This window comes from Vombatus ursinus, unplaced genomic scaffold (genome assembly GCF_900497805.2).
Source record: "Vombatus ursinus unplaced genomic scaffold, bare-nosed wombat genome assembly UNPS02013950.1, whole genome shotgun sequence".
In the NCBI taxonomy this organism is placed as follows: Eukaryota; Metazoa; Chordata; class Mammalia; order Diprotodontia; family Vombatidae; genus Vombatus; species Vombatus ursinus.
The window spans coordinates 2996468-3002370 of record NW_020953728.1 but is presented as its reverse complement, the minus strand read 5'-3'; positions in this window follow the sequence as shown (position 1 = coordinate 3002370).

The following is a 5903-nucleotide window of genomic DNA, read 5'->3' as shown; positions in this document are numbered from 1 at the left end:
TCTATCTATCTATCTATCTATCTATCTATCTATCTATCTATCTATCTCTATCTACCAATCTACATCTATATCTGAGATAGGACTTCCTCCTGTTTGCATCCTTTTTCCTTTGGTACAGAGCCTTGTAAGATCCCAAAAGGCAGCTAGCATCTCCCCCCTTTCCTGACCACCTGAGGAGTGGGATGTTATCTACTGGAAAAGTTGTGGTGCCAATTATTGTAGGTGTCAGAGAGGACGCTGCCCCATGATAGGGCATCTCTCCCCTCCACTGCTCTATACCTTCTCTTGTTCACCCCCCCCCATTTGCCTGGAAATCTCCTCCCAGTGTTTATGTTGTCTCATTCCTCTAGCTGCAAGTTGCCCCCAGGGATTCCAACTTCCCCTCTTCAAAGGACAAGTAGACTTTTCAGGGACCAAATTCCACAGGCCTCATCCAGCATAAGATCCTCATTTCCCTTCTCATATCCCTCATCAGTAGAAGCCCCTCCCACCTCCAAAGTATGGACTCTTTACTTTCACCATTTTTCAATCTTTCTCTCATCCTCTCACCCATTCCCCTGTAGCCTCTTCTCTTTCTGAGACCATAGAAGTCTCCCATCCCTGGCCCTTGATTCACTTATTCTTCTTTATCTATACTGTGAAATATAGTATAAAGTACTGGTTGAAACCAGATAGCATTCCAGGTTTCCTAGCAATTTATTTACATATTTGCGTACAGGGAGTTTTTCCCAAGTAATTTATATCATTGGTTTATCAAACACTAGGTTATGAAGTTCCATTGTTTGTAATTTTTCCTTGTCGAGTGTGTTCCATTGATTATATTTCTATTTTTTAAACAATACTATATGGTTTTGTTGCTTACTAATATAGTTTGATGTTTGGAACTACAATTTCTCCTTTCATCCCTACTTCTTTTTATAATTTCTATTGGTATTCTAGATGTTTTATTTTACAAATGAGTTTTGTTATTATCTCACCAAGTTTTGACCAGTGTTCTTTTAATTCCAAATCTGATTATCTTTTTTTATTTGTCATCTTTCTTCGTCTGCTGCATTTGACAATGTTGACCATATTTTCCTCATGGATGCTCTCTCCTCTTTGTGCTTATGTGAAAATACTTTCTCCTAGTTCTCCTAGTGGGCTAAGTGTTCCTTCTCAGCAAGTTCATCATCCAGTTCTTATTCACTAACTGTTGGTGCGCCCCATGACTGTCCTAGGCTTTCTTCTCTTCTCCTTCTACACTCTCTCTTTTCATAACCTCATCAGTTCCCATAGCTTTCACTAACCTTTCTGTGTATATAACACCCAGAGCTAGATAACCAGACCCAGTCTCTCACCTGAGCTTCAATCTCCTATCACCTATTTCTTAATGGACATATTAAACTGGATTCCTGGGGTGCCTCAAACTCAACATGTACAAAATGAACTTATTATCTTTCCCCTAAAACCCACTCCTCTTCCAAACCTAAGGCACCACCATTCCTCCAATCTCCCTGGTTCATAACCCTATAATTAATTATTTTTGACTCTTGCTCTCACTTACCCTACATAGCTAATCATCCACCAAATCTTGCTTTTCTACCTCCATGATATCTCTCACATCAGACCCCTTCTCTCTAATCACCTTGGTTCAGACTCTCATTACCTCTCACATAGATTATTGCAAGCCTTCTAATTGGTTTCTCTGCCTCTCAAGTCTCTCACCACACCAGTGCATCCTACATACTCTTGCCAAAGAGATTTTCTTTCTATCTAGATCTGTTCATATGAATCTTTTACTGTAGTGGTCAGCAGACTATGCATGCCTGTTGTATGGCCTGTGAGCTAAGAATGGTTTTTACATTTTCAAATAAAGTTTTGGTGTGGTTTTTTTTTTTTGGATTTAAAAATCTGAAAACTATTTGTATTCCTTGGGCCATACAAAACTAGACCACAGGCTAAATTTGACTCTTGGGCTGTCATCTGCCAACCCCTGCCCTATTCAATCAACTCTAGTGACTTCATATTATCTCCAGGATCAAATATAAACTTCTGTGATTAGCTTTAAAAACCCTATATAATCTTGCCCCAATCTGTCTTTCCAGCCTTATTATATATTATTCCCTCTCACAAAGTCTTCGAACCAATTACGCTGATCTTCTTTCTGTTCCTTATATGCAACACTCCATCCTCTCATCTTTGTACCTTTATACTGGCTCTCCGCCATGCCTGGAATGCACTCACTCCTCATTTCTACCTCGTAGAATCTCTATTTCCCTTCAAGATATAGCTCAAGCCCCACTTTCTATGTTAAGCTTTTGTCGAACCCCTCAACTATTAAATCTTCCTTCTCAAACTTTATATTTATTTGCATTTATTCTTTTTATATTTAGTCTATATGTATATACACAAAGATGGTCATATCTTTGATCTTGCCATTACTCACCATTGCACCACCTCCATGTTCAAGAACTCTGAAATTCTCTTTTCTAATCACAATCAGAGGCTTTCCACCTCTCCCTCTGCCTTCTCTTACCAAATCCCACTCGTCATCTATGCTATGATCTCCCATCCCTTAGCCCTTCAATTCTCTTCCAATTCTGTCTTCTCTTTTCTTCATTTTGATCCTTTGGTGAACCAGTTCAACTTCATGCTGTCCTCTCCTGAGTCCCTGACCCCTTTATATTTCCAATTGTACTCTGCCAGGCCTCAGCCTTGGATCACTCCCACCATTTACTGCCTTTGCTTCTACATATATGAAGCTGAACAAAGGTGGAGAAAGTCACACACCCATTCTAACTGGGCTCACTACAAATTTATGTTATACAGCCATAACTGGACAGCTATAACTGTAGTATTGCCTAGCAATACTACAGTTCTCTCATTCACTCTCCACAGTGGATCTTCCAAACATTTTCATCCTTCCTCAAACCTCCCATGGCTTCCACTATACCTTGCCTCATATTTTACTGAAAAAACTGATGCTGTCATTTACCAAGAGCTCCCTCTTCTCCCTTCCTTCTAGTCTCATATCACTCAGATGCCTTCTGCCACTATCTCCTCCCAATGTTTCACAAAAAGAGATGTCTGCACTTCTTGCCAAGGCAAAACTCTCTACCTGCTTCCTCTGTCATCCCCACTCTATTGCTTGTCTTCAATTTCTCACTTTCTACTATCTTTTTCTCTTCTGCCTGCAAATATGCCCATATCTTCTCCAGCCTCAAAAAACCCTCATTTAATTCTTCCATCCCTGCTAACTGTTATCTTATATCTCTTTTGCCTTTTGTGTCTAAAGTCCTTGAGAAAGCCATCTATAATAAATGTCTCCACTTTTTCTTCTCAGTCTTTTCTTAACTCCCTTGCACACCAACTTTTGACCTCATCATTCTGTCAAAACTGCTCTCTCCACCATTCCCAATGATCTCTTCATCGACAAATCCATGTCCTTTCTCAATCCTCATTCTTCTAAACCTGTAGCTATCTTTATTTTGATCATCCTCTACTCCTTGATACTTGGTTTTCAGGACACCACTCTGTCTTGGTTCTTCTCTTATGTATCAGATTGCTCCTTCTTTGTTTCCCTTGCTGGATTCTCATCCAAGTCATGCCCATTAATCAGTGGGGGCCCCTAGGGCTGTGTCTTGAGCTTTCTTCTCTTTTCCCTCTATACTGTTTCATTTGGTGAACTCATCAATTCCCATGGATTTAATTAGCATCTTTGTGATTATTTTCAAATTGACTTATCCAGTCCTAACCTTTCAGATGACCTCCAAGTTTGCATCTTCAACTGCCTTTAACACCTCAAACTCATTGTTTAGTAGATATCTTAAAGACGTGTCCAAAATGGAATTCATTATCTTTCCCCCTAAATCTTGCCCCTTTCCAAACTTCCCTATTACTGTTAAAGGCATTACCATTTTCACGATCCCCTAGTTTCACAACTAGGTGTTATCCTTGACTCCTAACTATCTCTTACCCTACCCCATATCTAATCCATTGATAGGGTCTGTCAAATTCACCTTTGCAACATTTCTTGAATATGCCCCCATCTCTCCTCTGATACCGCCATCACCCTGATGAAGCACTTCATCACCTTAAACCTTAAATTTCAATAATATGCAACTTAGTCTATTTGCCACAAGTCTCTACCTACTAAAGGCCATCCTACATTCAGCCACACAAGAGATTTTCCTAAAACACTGGTCTGACCATGTTTTACACATACTTAATAAAAATCTAGTGGCTCTCCATCACCTTCAAATACAAAATCCTCTGGCATTTAAAATCCTTCATAACCTAGCCCTCCTACCCCTTTATAGTATATATAATTTTACTTTTCTCTCATTATTTTATTTTTTTTAAAACTTTTATAGTATTTTATTTTCCTGCAGTTACATGTAAAAACTATTTTAAACATTTGATTTTAAAATTTTGAGTTCCAAATTCTCTGCCTTCCACTCTCCCTCCTGCCCCCCTCATTGAGAAAGCAAGCAATTTCATATGGTTTATATATATGTAGTCATACAAAACATTTTCTTATTAGTCATGTAGTAAAAGAAAATAGAGACCAAAAAAACCCTCAAGAAAAACATAGAAAGTAAAAAAAAATTATGGTTAAATCTGTATTCAGACATCATCAGTTCTTTCTCTGGGGATGGATAGCATTTTTCATTGTAAGTCCTTTAGAGTTGTCTTGGATCATTGTATTGCTGAGAATAGCTAAGTCATTCATGGCTGATCATCTTACAATATTGCTGTTATTTTGTACACAGTACATGTCATTATGCATCAACTCATGTAAGTCTTTCCAGTTTTCTCTGAGCTTCTGGCTCATCATTTCTTATGGCATGATAGTATTCCATCACAATCACTATTACAGCACAGTTTATTCAGCCATTCTCCAATTGATGGGCATCCCCTCAATTTCTAATTCTTTGCTGCCAGAAAAGAGCTGCTGTAAATATTTTTGTACATATAGGTCATTTTCTTTTCTTTTTTTTTAATCTCTTTTTGGATACAGACCTAGTAGTGGTATTGCTAGCTCCAAGGGTATGCAGGGTTTTATAGCCCTTTGGGCAAAGTTCTAAATTGCTCCACAAAATGGTTGAGTCAGTTCATAACTCCACCTCACATCCTCTCCAACATTTGTCATTTACCTTTTCTGTCCTATTAGCTAGTCTAATAGGTATGAGGTAGTACCTCAGAATTGTTTTAATTTACATTTCTCCAATCATTTGTGAGTTAGAACAGTTTTTCATATGGCTGTAGATAGCTTTGATTACTTCATCTGAAAACTGTTCATATCTTTTTATCTTTATCAATTGTGGAATGCCTCTTATTTTTATAAATTTGACTCAGTTCTCTATATGTTTGAGAAATGAGGCCTTTATCAGAGAAACTTGCTTCAAATTTTCTTTCATAGTTACTATTGCTAACTGTGTTTTCCTCCATCATATCCCCCTCATTTATTCCATTCTCTCTCTCCTTTCACCCTGTTCCTCCTCAAAAGTGTTTTGCTTCTGACTACTCATTCCCCCCTTTCCCTTTGCCCATTCTTCTATCATCCCCCTTCCCCTCCTACTTTCCTGTAGGATGGATCAATTTTTATACTCAGTTGAGTGTTTACGTTATTCCCTTTTTGAACCAATTCTGATGAGAGTAAGGTTCATTCACTCCCCTTCACCTCTCCCATCTTCCCCTTCACTGTGAAAGATTTTTCTTGCCTCTTTTATGTGAGATAATTTACCCTATTCTACCTCCCCCTTTCTCTTTCACCAAGGACATTCCTCTCTCACCCCTTAATTTTATTTTTTAAAATATCTCCCTTCATATTCAACCTACACCTGTGCCCTCTGTGTATATATACTTTTTCCAACTACCCTAATAATGAGAAATTTCTTATGAGTTACATGTATCACCTTTCC